Source organism: Rosa rugosa, chromosome 3 (genome assembly GCF_958449725.1).
Source record: "Rosa rugosa chromosome 3, drRosRugo1.1, whole genome shotgun sequence".
Classification (NCBI taxonomy): Eukaryota; Viridiplantae; Streptophyta; class Magnoliopsida; order Rosales; family Rosaceae; genus Rosa; species Rosa rugosa.
In genome coordinates, this window is record NC_084822.1 from 6,847,565 (window position 1) to 6,862,414 (window position 14,850).

General features: G+C 39.7%; 1 long non-coding RNA gene across 2 annotated transcripts; it reads left to right on the top strand.

Annotated features, from left to right (window-relative positions):
- Positions 1 to 9,177: 9,177 nt before the first annotated feature.
- On the top strand, positions 9,178 to 14,001 carry LOC133739988 (uncharacterized). Of its 2 annotated transcripts, none has more exons than XR_009860950.1 (6): positions 9,178 to 9,401; positions 10,306 to 10,370; positions 10,502 to 10,594; positions 13,148 to 13,212; positions 13,344 to 13,454; positions 13,704 to 14,001. It is a non-coding gene; the product is annotated as an uncharacterized LOC133739988 (long non-coding RNA). The 2 variants fall into 2 exon arrangements; XR_009860951.1 differs by having other exon boundaries at positions 13,712 to 14,001.
- Positions 14,002 to 14,850: the final 849 nt, after the last annotated feature.

Consider the following 14,850-nt stretch of genomic DNA (forward strand, 5'->3'; position numbering starts at 1 on the left):
AGTTATTGTATTAGCTGTTAGAGTGAGATTGAACTGATTACAAAAATAGAAGAAAAATAAACAATATCTAGAATACAACTTCAGAGTCTAAACGAAGCCACCCTAAATGAAAAAACACACCCAGTATTCTTGTTCTCCGTAAAGTGCTTGTCAAGTGATCTCCAATGTTGTTCACTAATCACTATCATATATATTCAATCATAATTGCAACTGTTCAGTTCCTGAACAGAGAAGCATCATGGAATTATAAGAGTCCGGAACAAATAAACCACATTAATTTTGGTGAGAAACTTGCTATCTAAAGAATATAAGAGGAAATGGCCGGTGTCTTTGACAATAACTGATATAAGAGGATTACCTTCGAGCTACGCTTCGACAACAGACGATGCTTGTCATCTATTGTGTCTTGGCTTGTCTACATAGAGTTCCTCTGCTCATAATGCAGACATGGACGTTAGTGCAAATGGTGCAGTTTGGTTAATGGTGCAACTTTTTGAATTATGTGCACTTAATCCACAGTTTGAAAAGCATACCCAAACTCTTTTCTTATTTACTTTGTTCCTTTGTTAGCATGTATTGATCTCTTTCTTCAAGCAGAATCCACGAATAGTTTTAGTCCATATGGATTTGAACATATTCGAATTCTAATGTACTGTACGTATTACCAAGATTTGTTTGGGTTTTAATAGATTGTAATGTATAGTATTATCAAGACCTTTACAGTACAATTACTTATATTACGCTGCATCTTTGTGCCTACATAACAACAACCCTACATGGGAACATAATATCTGAGATTGGCCAATTGGAGCTCCTCCAAATTTTGTATATTAGCAACAACTTCTCCGGTAACATTCCAGACCAGATATCTTACCTAAAGGGCATAGAGATGTTGGATCTCTCCATGAACCATTTGTCTGGAAAATCCCAGAGTCCTTCACAAGTCTTCATTTCTTATCAAATTTCAATGTCTCGGACAATAATCTTGATGGGCCAATGCCATCAAACACTGATCAGCTTCAAAGTTTCAATGTTTATGCGTTTGAGGGGAATCTAAAACAATGTGGTGCCCCACTTCCAAATAAGTATCAGATAACAAAGGGCGCAGATGCACCTGATAGGAACACACAAGATGCAGACGTGAAGGAGCATCAATTTTCATGGTCTTATGTTTCATTGTTGCATTTGGATTCATAATAGGATTTTGAGAAGTCTGTGGCCCTTAACACTTCCTAGACAATGTACAAGACAAGTTCTGGGCAATGATAGCAAAAAGCGTGGCCAGGGTGGAGAGAAGGTTTGTTAGAAGTTAGACGGTATTCTCATCGATCGTAAGAATCATATTAAATTATTCCACAAATTTTCATTGACAAACATGAGATTTAGTTTTACACATATATACTCATAATTCATAAGGTATAGATCACTGTCTGTAGTTTGCACACAAAAAAAAAAAAAAGACAACAACAGTACATTATTTCGTTTTGTGGCTCCTAACAAGAAATTGATATGCACATATATTTACTTATGTAGACCACTTTTGTGGAGGAAACTTGAGAGCAACTAGTACAAAGTTAGTGCAAGATAGAAACATCTACACGTCTTGTCCTTCTTCCCATGTCCGACTCCATTGTGTTTTTTCTATATGCAACACCATCAAGGTGCGCGACTTCATTAGTCCTTCAAAGATTAGCGTAATTTGAACTTATTGGCAATTAAATGAGATGTAGATTAGGTCATGGAGAGCGCGCAAGTCCAACATGCAAAAGTCCTCAATGGACTGATTCATTGGAGCCTAATCCCTGTCGAATCTGGAATGGTGTTGTCTGGAATCAGAATCGCCATATCGAATGAGACTACAGGCCAGGGGATCAGCTTAGTCCTTAATTTCCTAAGGTATCGGAGCAATGAAGGTCTGGAATTTCATTACTGCCAAGTCAAAGAAATATCCTATTTTCATTTCTAATTTTCTTTTTCCTTTTTGTTTTTTTTTATGGTTGGTTCACGTGGAAATGAATGAATAAAACAAGGAGAAATAATAAATATATACCTTTTTTTTTTTTTTTTTGAGAAAAAGGGTGGTGCAGCAGCCCTCAAGTCTTGATAGCCTTGATTAAAGAAACTGTCGAATACAAGGGGGGGACAATGAGCCTAAACCCCTGATTACAATAAGCAGCTAGAGAACATCCTGAAATACTATCTTGAGTCTCTACTAAATGCTTGTACTCAACAAAGCACCAACTAGCAAAGAGCGCTCTACTGGCGACTCTATTTGCTTTAACTGCTTTAACGCAGCGGTGACACAACGGAAAGATAACTTGGTCTGCAACTTGATTACAGCAAAGCATAACTACCCTACGCACAGCTTTCCCATCATGATGCCACTGGAAACAACATCCAGTATGAGTGACTAAATGTTAAATTAGGTTTATATTGGGGGTGTGAAATCTACACTCCTCAATGTACAATTTACACTTCGGGCACGTTTACTTACTTTGAATGGGAGAGAATGATTACGGGGTAAAAACATTCATGTGTTTACTAACAACACAAAAAAGGAATCAAAATGATTCCAGGTAAAAGAATTCATGCGTTTACTAACACATGAAGGAATCATAATGGATGTAGGTCTCACCTCCTTATCAGGAATCGATTCCTGAATACTCAGGAATTTGATTACAAAGGGGGAAGATGGGTTTAGGAATCAATCCTCTGGAATCAATACCGATTCATTTCTTCTCTCATTCCACTTGTCTCCGATTCATAATTATTTTTTATTCCAATTAAGTAAACGTGCCATTCATGTTTTCTTTTATATGTACTTAACATTACATGCTTATAATCCACACTACAAAAGAACAAAACTTAAAATACTAAAAAATGAGACATGGAGTGTGGATTGTAAAATAAGGAGTGTAAATTTCACTCCCGTTATTGTGTATGTTATTCTAAGTTAGTCTATTAATATTTGAAATTTATGTTAAATTACTCTATCTAATTTTTTAGTTGGTTATCATTTCACCCTTCAAGGCAAATATAGGCTAGAGATGGAACTGTTTTATTTTATGAGAAGTAAATTGGACAAATTTTTTGATAAAACAAAATGAATTATAAAAGACCTTCATGTTTTTTATTGCATGCAGCTTTTCATTATTTTTATGTATAATTAGATTAGCATACTATAGTTAATGATTCTAGCATTATCTTGAGGAATATATATAGAATGATGAGGAATGGAGAATTGTGCCAAGGCCCAGGATCATGGACGGAGCCACTACAAGGGCTACTTGGACTATAGTCCAAGGGAAAAATTAGGCCAAAATCTGTCAAGTAGAGGTATAACTCAAATAAATAAATAAATTAAAAAAATTACTAATGCTTTGTTGGGTTGCTGCTGTTGGTCCCGAGACCCGAGTCTCACTCTCCCTATCTCCCCGTTCAGAACTTCATATCGATTTTGATTCCACCTTCCAGAGTTCCAAGCTCCAGCCACCGAGCCACCTCCCTTTTCAGAGTTTCAGTTAACTATTGATCAAGCACTGTTCATGTATCTTAACATGTCATTAATCATGTCTCCAATCAATAATCATGTTAATAACCATATCTCAGTAGCTAACCATGTCACTACTCTCCTTCATATTCTCTCTTTAAACTCTAACAACTCTCCTCTCCTTCTCTCTTCTTCTTCCGCCATGAAAGACCCATAAACCAACGACCCCATTATCTACCCACATCCTTAGTTTTTTTTTTTTTTTTGAAAGAAATAAAATATCATTAAATACTAAAACCTCTGGGACATCTAGAGTTTACACGATCAAACATCAAGGCTCTAGAAGCACCCGTCGGAAAACTACCAGACCAAGTAGCTTCAGAGGTAATAGTGTGTTTCTGTTGAAGAATACGGGACCTAAAGTAAGAAGCATGCTGGGGAGAGAGAGAGAGATGACACCGCATGTATAGTGGTTCACCTTGCCCTTGAGGCAAGGCTACATCCACTTAGAGATTCCACTAGTAATGAGGTCAAGTAGCCTTTGTAGTGATACAAGTATAGGGATCATGAATCCATCATCTCTAAGAAGGGGTGGACTCCCTTTTATAGCTAAAGGAGTCCCTTTCCATTTACATATTCTCGATGTGGGACAATAATACATATATTGCTTCTCTTGAAGCCTCTTGGAGAGCATGGGAGAGTGGTCTCCCTACGAGGTACCGGCCGACCTCCACCATAGCGAGGTAGCTCGGGTGTCGGACTACCGGATGCATGTCGTAGGCGGGACTAACCATGCCGCGGGGCCCACCTATGAGGTCGTTGATTATGCTTGGCGGTATGTAATATAGGTGGTATGTACAAGTCCCCCAAGTCCCCGAGTAAGAGGAGCTTCTTGGTTGGGGAGTTTAAATGTGATGCCGCCAAGTATGAGTGATGACCTCATTGAACGCCATACCCATACTAGTCCCCCAACTCCGTAAGTAAGAAGGGACTCTTCCGGGTCTTGTGAAGTTTCCATGACAGGTTGGTGCCACGGGGCCCATCATCTAGCTAGTACCTGCAAATAAGATAAGAGTGTACAAAGAACATATTGATTGCGCTAGGGCAATCTAAGTGACATTTGAGTCAAATGCATCGAGGTGCATGAATGTTTACATGAGATGCCTTTTACACATTGTGTGTATGCACGTATTATGTAGTGTTGACATACGACGTATAAGTCTAGAATGTATGTGGTTGTGAAAGGGTAACGAAGTGCATATGATGCATAGATGTGTGATGAACGCGATGACGCGTACATGATGATATGTATATGTTGTATGCATATGATGCACATGTGTGAGGATCGGGAGTGTTGTTACTCGCCGAGTCCCCCAAGTCACATAGTTAGTAAAACGGGAATTCGGACTTGGATTATGTTCGACGATGCCGGTGAGGCTAAGAGTGAAGCTCCGGTATCGAAGTAACTATTGACAATACTAATGAGACTATGGCGTGGCCAAGATAGTCCCCCAAGTATGGGTTAGAGGAAGGAACTCTAACTTACTTAACCCGAACGTAGAAGCCATATCCCGATTGTTTGGCTTATGTGTGACAGGAGTGTAAGAGTTGAGATAGGTTGTGTGAGCTCTGTTCTACGGTCTTATTAATGGGATGTAAAAGAAATTTAATTGTTGCAATCAACAATAGGTGAAAAATTTCAATATTTCCATTAATAGACCGTAGCACGAAAAAGTATGAGCATGAAGCTCAATGATAGTCTCGATCGGGTACTACCTCCACTTGTGATAACTGGTATGAATGAGTCCCCCAAGTGTAGAAAACGCTCGGGAGGTGAGATGACTCAAAAGCAAGGGACTGGACCTTGGCTTACCCGTTGGGGGTACCTCGCTCGGGTAAAGGATTTATGAGGGCTTGAGCCTCCTTGACCCGGTGGGGTAGAATGAGGACCTGTAGGCCTCCTTTACCCGGTGGCGTGGCCCCGGGTAGAATGAGGACCTGAGCCTCGTAACCCCGTTGGGGTACCCGGTGGCGTTGGCCTCCGGTACCCGATGGCGTGGCCCCGGAACTTGGCTTAAGTAAAGGATTTTATGCCAAGGATTTGACCTTGGCTTACCCCTTTGGGGTACCTCGCATGGAGCGAGGTTTTGGATGCAAGGGACTAGACCTTGGCTTAAGTAAAAGAGCAATCCTTTAGTTATCCCGTCGGGATACCTCGCTCGAGTAGAGGATATAATTGAGAGAGAAGGTGGGTAGTGTGGTGCCCAGAGTAGAATCTTGTTCTTCTCCTCCCTTTTTTTTTTTGAATCCCGGAGGATCTCTACTGCTTGGGAGAGCGTGGGTTGGTGAAGCTTTGGAATGACTTGACTGGGATGTGAAGGTGGTACCGGTGGGTCTGTAAGTGGGAGCAACCAAGATGATGATGGTCGTGGTGATGGCAGGGAGACTCAGGTGGGATGCGAGAGTTGCCGGTACCATGAGGAGAAGTCGCCGACGTGAGATAAATATACTGTTGGTAGGTGCCGGGATGAGTCACCGAGAGGGTTGCCGGGCTCAGAGCTTGACCCATTGGGATTTTGAGACCGAGGTGGGTCAATGGACAGAGATGGATCCTCCAGGATATGCAACGGATACCGGGCGGGGTCTCCGGATTAGGTCTCGGTGATGCCGGGTGCCGGTGGGTTTTAAGAATGTGTTGACAGCGGTACCCGTTGGTGAAGTGCTCGCGGTATGGGATGCGAGAGTACCGGTATGTAGAAGAGGCATCGGTGATGCTGGGTACCGGTGTGTAGTAGTATGTAGACTAGGTGGTGTAGACTTTGTTGACCAAGGAGAGAGAGGTCATGACCAAGTCGGGTACGGAGTTGTTTGAACTGATGGTACCGGTGAGAGCATGAGGTGACTCCGGAGAAGTGCATCTGACGGGTTTGCAAAGGTGGGATCTTCAGATTGGGTCACCGGGATGTGAAGCTACTGGGAAGATGTGGCTGGGTGATGTTGAGGAGATGAACTCAACGGATCTAAGTAGAAGTCAGCGTGAGACTAGCAATGTCCGGGTATATATGCAAGTGGGCCTTGACTCCTAAGTTAGTGGTGATGTTGCATGGCAGCGGGATGAAGAGAGGTACCGTGAGGTATGCGTACCCGCTGACTCGTGAGAGTCCCGGAGAAGAGTGGAACTTGGGAGTGAGATGTGCACGTACCCGCTGACTCGTGGTACCAGTACATGACCCTTGCTCAAGGTCGGAGATTCATACCCAAACTAGGGCCCCTCCTTCTAGCACCAATGTTTCTGTTGAAGAATACGGGACCTAAAGTAAGAAGCATGCTGGGGAGAGAGAGAGAGAGATGACACCGCATGTTTAGTGGTTCACATTGCCCTTGAGGCAAGGCTACATCCACTTAGATATTCCACTAGTAATGAGGCCAAATAACCTTTGTAGTGATACAAGTATAAGGATCATGAATCCATCCTCTCTAAGAAGGGGTGGACTCCCTTTTATAGCTAAAGGAGTCCCCTTCCATTTACATATTCTCGATGTGGGACAATAATACATATATTGCTTCTCTTGAAGCCTCTTGGAGAGCATGGGAGGGTGGCCTCTCTACGAGGTACCGGCCGACCTCCACCATAGCGAGGTAGCTCGGGTGTCGGACTACCGGATGCATGTCGTAGGCGGGACTAACCATGCCACGGGGCCCACCTATGAGGTCGTTGATTATGCTTGGCGGTATGTAATATAGGTGGTATGTACATAGTGTGTCATAGATTTGCAACTGCGTTAGTTACAAAATTTGCCTCTCTAAACACATGTTTAAAGGAAATGGAATCAAAGCAAGAGGCAATTTCCTTAATATCTCTAACAAGAGTGATCAGTCTCCAAGGCGGGTTGATGTTTCCAGTGACCGCATCAATTACAAGCTTAGAGTCCCCTTCAACCTCGATCTGTCTATATATATCCTTTGTCTCGAGCACAAGCTAAACTGTTGTGCAAGGTGATGGCTTCTGCAACCGGTACCTTGGTCTTCCCCAAATTTCGAGCTGCCGCTATCAAGGGCGTTCCATCTGTATCTCGTAACACAAAACCCCCCGCAGCAGAGTCCGAGCAAACAGATCAATCAAAGTTTATTTTAATGAAATCTCTAGAAGGAGGCTGCGGATGTATTAAGTTTGGTGGAGACATCCTTTGTTTCTATCCTTGGAAATCCCGCTTATCCACACCTTCAAAGGAAAATGGGCCCATCACGTCAATGAGAAACGAGGATGTGTTACAGCCAATCAGCCCATCAAGTATTTTTCCAACTCTAAATTCTGTCGGCAGGTTTTTTACTAATACGAGCAACTCGTACTAAATACACCTTCTTATTCTTTTGCTAAAATAGGGCGATTTATTCAATCCGCAACTCATTTCTTTGTCGTTCTCTGTTTCTCTCTGTTCTAACTCTCTCTCTCTTCTCTGACCTAACCGTGCAACATAGCCGCACGGTATCATCAAGAGCCTACCTTTCAATTTTCATGCTCAGCTCTCTCTCTCAGTTTCGCTCTTAGCTCTATCTTTCTTTATGGTATGAAAGAGCCTTTTGCTTCACAGCTTAATCCTTCATCTTCTACCTTTGGTTCTTACCTACAACTCTATTTCTCAGCCATGGCGTCCTTACCTTCTTCAACTTCTCACGCTCAGACGCTCAGCCATGGCCTCCTTCACAAGTATCCTCTGATCTCCATCGTTGACGGATCTCAACCATGTCCACTGGAGAAGGTTCTTTCTTCCTCCGGCGAGCTCTCGTCATCAACGAACCCTTCGTCTCCTGGTTTGAGCGAGATCAAATGGTTTGTCCACCTTTCTGCTCTGTAGTTTCGTTCTGTTTTTTTTTTTTAATTTTGTTTTCTAGGCCTAAATCTGAATTCGGGTCTTCTTTCCCTGAATTCAAGAATTTTCAAAGTTTCAATCTTTTTTGTCATGCTCTGCCTTTTGCAGAACCAAGATCTGTTTTGTGTCTATTTGCAAAATCGATTTGGGTTACTTTTTTTTTTTGTTTGCCTGGATTTGTCATATACGATTGGTTTTGACTTAGAGCAATCTAATTTGGTATTCCATCTTTGTTTTTTCAGTCACAGATATTAAATCAGAGGTTTAGTCATGTTGTCTCTCTCTCTCTCTCTCTCTCTCTCTGTGTTTATATTGATCTTTGCTATTCTAAAATCCGAGAATTTGCAGAAGTAGACGAAACTCCAATTTGGGTCATGGCATGCTATTGTATGCCAAGAGTCCCAAGACATTGGCTGATTTTGATACTTTTTCTTCAACATGTTTTGACGCTTAGTCTTGTTGAAGTAGCAATTATGATCCTATGTTTTGGTCACTTTGATTTTTATAAAATTGATAGAAATTGTTTTGTAACGTTACTTTACTTGGAGGTAATGTATGGTTTGATTGTATTTTTTATCTTTCATTGTAATTGTTTTAGGTAGTGGTTTGTCTTTTTTACGTAGAATTTTACTGAATATTAATTTTTTTTTTTTGAGAAGATCGCTGAATATTAATTGAGTTGATTGTATTGTTGACAAATTTGTTCAAAAAAAAAAAATTCAATTCGACGTCGTTTTGATAAAAGTCAATCAGGCCATCATTAGTCATTCCAACCCTAAATCCTGTCGGCCAGGCTTTTTACTTTAACTAGCAACTGCGCAACCTATTTCTTTGTCAAACTCTCCTTCTCTCTCATCTGCAACTCCGCCTCTTAGATCTCCCTCTCTGTTTCTCTCTGTTTTTGAGATGGTCAAAAGATTTGATAACTGGAGAGTCAATTCTGCGAGCCTTGATCCCTCTCTATGCAGATCCATAACTATGGATTTGAATTCACAGGGTTTCCCCAATTGCTCTGTTCTTCTGTGGAGAATTTCTAAATGGTTGTTCTTGTTACATCCCCTGTTTTCTGGTTATGTTCTGTTTTCTAGGCCCTGAATCTGAATTGGGATGTATTGTTTCAATCCAATTTTATATCGGAGCAATTTTGTTTTGCCTTCTTTTCCAGAGGGTCTTTTTCTTCTTCTTCTTCTGAATTCGATTTTTCTCAAGTTTGGATCTTTTGGGTCCTGCTCTACCTTTCGTATAACCAAGATTTATCTTTGTGTCTATTTCGATAATCGATTTTGGTTGTCTTCTATTTGTGGGTCTGGATTGGTTGTATTGCTATTGGTTTCAACATGATTTAAGATCTAGAGCAATCTCTTTTGGTTTTGCTGTCTTTCCTTTTTCAAATACAGAGATCAAATTATGGGATTTGTCCCTGTTCTTTCCTCTGTTTTCTCGTTCTGTGTCTATATTGAGAATTGGTTTTGGTCATTGTTGGTGTAGCTTCTTACTTTTCTTCTAGGCCTGAATTTGAGTTCTGATTTCAATTAAGTTTCAATTCTGAGTCTTTTTCAGGGTCTTCCCCAGATTTTGAGCTTTAAATTTTGAATCTTTTGTGCCCTCACTTGATCTATTCTTCAATCCGTTTTTTGTATTTCAATTACGTCACTTCCTCACTTTGTGGTTGGCATTATTTTCTCCTCTGTTTCCAAGATTTCATGCACTTAATATCGCAAGTTGTTCATACCTATCTTTCTTTGTTAACAAAAATCGTACAAGTGAAGGTTTTGCCAGTGTCTAGTCTGACAGCAAACTTTGAAACATTTTCCCATTTCTTAACAAACTTCGCCTGTGTCAAAAGATTTGTGCTTTGGTGAAATGAATTCTGATAATTGAATTTGTGCTTTGGTGAAATGAATTCTGATAATTGAATTTTAATTGGTCTATTTGATTTCCCAGATTGATATTGGTGGAGGGAGTGGAGAATTGAAATGCCTGCCAAGTCCTGCACTGTATTTGTGAAGGTAAAGGAAATTTCTCCATTGGTTTCAATTTTCTTTTTTGGCCTGAAGTTGAGTTAACCCTTGTTTATAAATTTGGCTTTTAATTAAATTTTAGATCTGAGCTATTTTGGTTTGGTGATTATGTATTTCAGAGCATCATAGGCATCCCTGGACTTGAGGTTGGATCTCAATTTTGCACTGTCTTGCTGCCCCAGATTCGGAATACAGTCACATAGGAAAACAAGGTAGACTATCGATTCTGTTCCCCCCCCCCCCCCATCTCTCTGCTCTGTGATTTCGTTCCCGTTCTTCTCCCTGTTCTTTATTGGTTTAGCTTTTGTATTCTAGAACTGAATCCGAATTTGGATTTTTAGTTTCAATTGAATTTCAAATCTGCGAAGTTTTGCTGTGGCTTTTGTTAGTTTTTTTTATTGGGGTTTTTTTCCCTTGAATCGGAATTATCAAAGTTATAATCTTTTTTGTCCTGCTCTGCCTTTTGTAGAAGCAAGATTTGTTCTGTGTATTTTGATAATCGATTTTGGTTACCTTCTTTCTGTTGGCCTGGATTTGTTATAGTACTGTTGGTTTTGACTTAATTTAAGATATAGAGCAATTAACTTTGGTATTCTGTTTCTGTTTTTTCAGTTACAGAGATTGAATTGGCAATTTAGTCCCTGCTCTTTCCCCTGCTGTCTCTCTGTGTTTTGAGTATTGTTTTTGGTCATCTTTTTTTGTTTAGATTCTTATCTTTTGCAGGCCTGGATTTGATTTCTGGTTTTTATTAAATTTCAAGTCTGAGCAATATTGCTCTCTCTCTTTTTTGTTTTCCAGGGTTCTTCCCTAGAATTTGACCTTCACATTTTAAATCTTCAGGGCCCTTCCTTGTGCTTTGTAGATTAAAGTTCTATTTTTTGTTATATATTGAGGATTTTGGTTTTCGATTATCTTTATTCTTGGCATGGATTTGCTATATTACTATGAGTTCAACTTAGTTTAAGATCAAGAGATCGAATACACAGATTCAACTAGAGAGATCGAATAATAGAAATTGCCCCTGTTCTTTCCTCTGTTGTCTCCTTCTGTGTCTACATTGAGAATTGTTCTGGATGATTGTTGGTTTAGCTTCTTACTTTTTTCTAGGTCTGCATTTCAGTTCTGATTTCAAAATAAGTTTCAATTCTGAGAACAAAGAAAGCAAAATTTCACAGGGTCTTCTGCACATCTTGAGCTTTAAATTCTAAATCTGATGTGCCCTCCCTTGTTCTTTGCAGATCAAAGATCTGTTCGTTAATCTATTTTTCCTTTTTAATTACGTCCAGTAAGAGACTTTCTCATTCTTTGTGGTAGACTTTCTGTTTTCTTAGTGGCAGTTTTTTTTTTTTCTCTTTAGAATCAGTCATCCAATATTTTCATGCACTTATAAGTTATTCATACCCGTATTTCTTTGTTAAAAACAATTGTCCAAGTGGAGGTTTGCCGCAGTCTAGTCTAACAACAAACATTGAAACATTGAGTCAAAAGATTTATGCTTCTCTGTCTTCATTGAGAATTGTTCTGGATGATCGTTGGTTTATCTTCTTACTTTTTTCTAGGTCTGAATTTGAGTTCCGATTTCAAATAAGTTTCAATTCTGAGAAAAAAGAGAGCAAAATCTGCAAACCTATCTATCTCTTTGTCAAACTCTCCTTCTCTATCTCTGTCTTCTCTGCAACTCTGCCTCTTAGATCTCCCTCTCTGTTTTTGAGATGGTCGAAAGATTTGATAACTGGGGAGTCAATTCTGCTAGCCTTGATCCCGTTGTGTGCAGATCCATAACTATAGATTTGAATTCACAGGGTTTCCCCAATTGCTCTGTTCTTCTGTGGAGAATTTCTAATGGTTTGTTCTTGGTATATCCCCTGTTTTTTTTATTATGTTCTGTTTTCTAGGCCCTGAACTTGAATCAGGATGTATTGTTTCAATTCAATTTTATATCGGAGCAATTTCGTTTTGCCTTCTTTTCTAGAGGGTCTTTTTTTTTTTTCTTCCTCTTCTTCTTCTTCTTCTTCTTCTTCTTCTTCTGAATTCGATTTTTCTCAAGTTTGAATCTTTTGGGTCCTGCTCTACCTTTCGTAGAACCACGATGGATTTTGGTTGTCTTCTATTTGTTGTATTGCTATGGGTTTCAACATGGTTTAAGATCTAGACTAATCTTTTTTGGTTTTGCTGTCTTTCCTTTTTCAAATACAGAGATCAAATTATGGGATTTGTCCCTGTTCTTTTTTGTTGTTGTCTGGTTCTGTGTCTATATTGAGAATTGGTTCTGGTCTTTGTTGGTTTAGCTTCTTACTTTCTTCTAGGCCTGATTTTGAGTTTTGATTTCAATTAAGTTTCAATTCTGAGTCTTTTTCAGGGTCTTGCCAGATTTTGAGCTTTAAATTTTAAATCTTTTGTGCCATCCCTCGATCATTGCAGATCAAAGATCTATTTTTGTTTTTCAATTATGTCCAGTAGGGGACTTCCTCACTTTGTGGTTGACATTATTTTCTCCTCTGTTTCCTTAGAGGCAATTATGTTTTTTTCTTGTTCTTTTAGAATTGGTCATCCAAGTTTTCATGTGCTTAATATCGCAAGTTATTCATACATGTCTTTCTTTGTTAACAAAAATCGTCTAAGTGGAGGTTTTGCTAGTGTCTAGTCTGACAGCAAATTTTTGAAACATTTTCCCATTTCTTAGCTTATGTGTGACTTAAGATTTGTGCTTTGGTGAAATGAATTCTTACAATTGAAATTTAATTGGGCCCTATTTGATTTACCAGATTGATATTGGTGGATGGAGTGGAGAATTCAAATGCCTGCCAAGTCCTGCACTGCATTCGTGAAGGTAAAGGAAATTTCTCCTTTGGTTTCACTTTTCTTTTTGGGCCTGAAGTTGAGTTAACCCTTCTTTATGAATTTGGCTTTTAATTAAATTTTAGATCTGAGCTATTTTGGTTTGGTGATTTTGTATTTCAGAGGATCATTGGCATCCCTGGACTCCCATCATCTTTGGTTCAGGGGCTTGAAGTAGGATATCAATTTTGCATGCCCGTCTTGTTTCGGAATACAGTCACATAGGAAAACAAGGTAGACTATTGATTCTGTTTGCACCCCATCTCTCTGCTCTGTGATTTCGTTCTCATTCTTCCCCCTGTTCTTTTTTGGTTTAGCTTTTGTATTCTAGAACTGAATCTGAATTTGGATTTTTAGTTTCAATTGAATTTCAAATCTGCGAAGCTTTGCTGTGGCTTTTGTTAGCTTTTTGGAGGGGTTTTCTTCCCTTGAATCTGAATTATCAAAGTTTAATCTTTTTTGTCCTGCTCTGCCTTTTTGTAGTTTCTCAGATTGATATTGGTGAAGGGATTGGATAATTCAAATGCCTGCCGTGTTCTGCATTGCATTTCTGAAGGCAACGGAATTTTTTGCCCTTTTGTTTTCGTTTTCTTTTTTGGCCTGAAGTTGAGTTGGGTTTATTTCTATTGAATTCGGCTTGTAGTTAAATTTTTGATCTGAGCTATTTTGTTTTGGTGATTTTGTATTTCAGAGGATTGAGGGGATTTATTTATCTGAGCTATTTTCGGCTTGTAGTTAAATTTCTATGTTAATATTTGTTTGGCATTTATTTCTATGTTAATATTTGTTTCAATTTTAAGATTGGTAATTTATTTGGGCCTTGGCTCTGAGAATTACTGAGAAGCCCACTACTCCCAGTGGGATTCCAGACATTTCTAAAGTGAGAATTACCATTCTACCCCACTAGGGTTTCACCACAGTCTCTATAAATAGCCTGCTATTTCGGGCCGTGTGAATTGGAGGAAGGAAATTAGAAACAGTGAAATTTTCTGGGGAAATGGGGAATACAGAGATAGGTCTCCGCACAATGAAAGATGAGAAGCAGAAGAAGGCTGATCTGGCTAGTCACCAGCACGCGGTTGACAAGGTGAAGGCTGACCCACGTCCTCCCAAGGAGAAGGAGAAGAAGAAGAAGAAGGTGGTTCCCGTTCCCGTTCCCGATGCAGCAGCTCCAGCGAAGAAGATCCGATTCAAGGGCCGCCGGCTTCTGAGGAATGGTGGTGCCCCACTGTTCGTGAGTGACAGGCCTGGAGCTTGAGGAGCTTGAGGCCCACATCTTTCTCAGAGATCCGATCCGTGGTTGATTATTTCTTTTATGTTTCCTAGTGTTTCCTCTCATCTTAGATCTGCGTGGTTTAGTATATATTAATATAGGCTGGAGGGCCCAGATCTGAGACTTTGCTCTCTCATATGGATCTGTGGTTTACTTGTTTTTACTTTTATGTTAGTAATCGTGTCAGTGTCTGTCTATGGAAAAGTGGAGAAAACCCTAATTTTCTCTCTCATTTAGGGATGTGTGGTTTGCTCTGTTCTATGTTAATTAATCTGTGGCTGTCAAACCCTAATCTCTGGTGATATTTTGGATTGGAATGGAGAATGAGTGAATAATTATAATACTTCAAAACTTGCT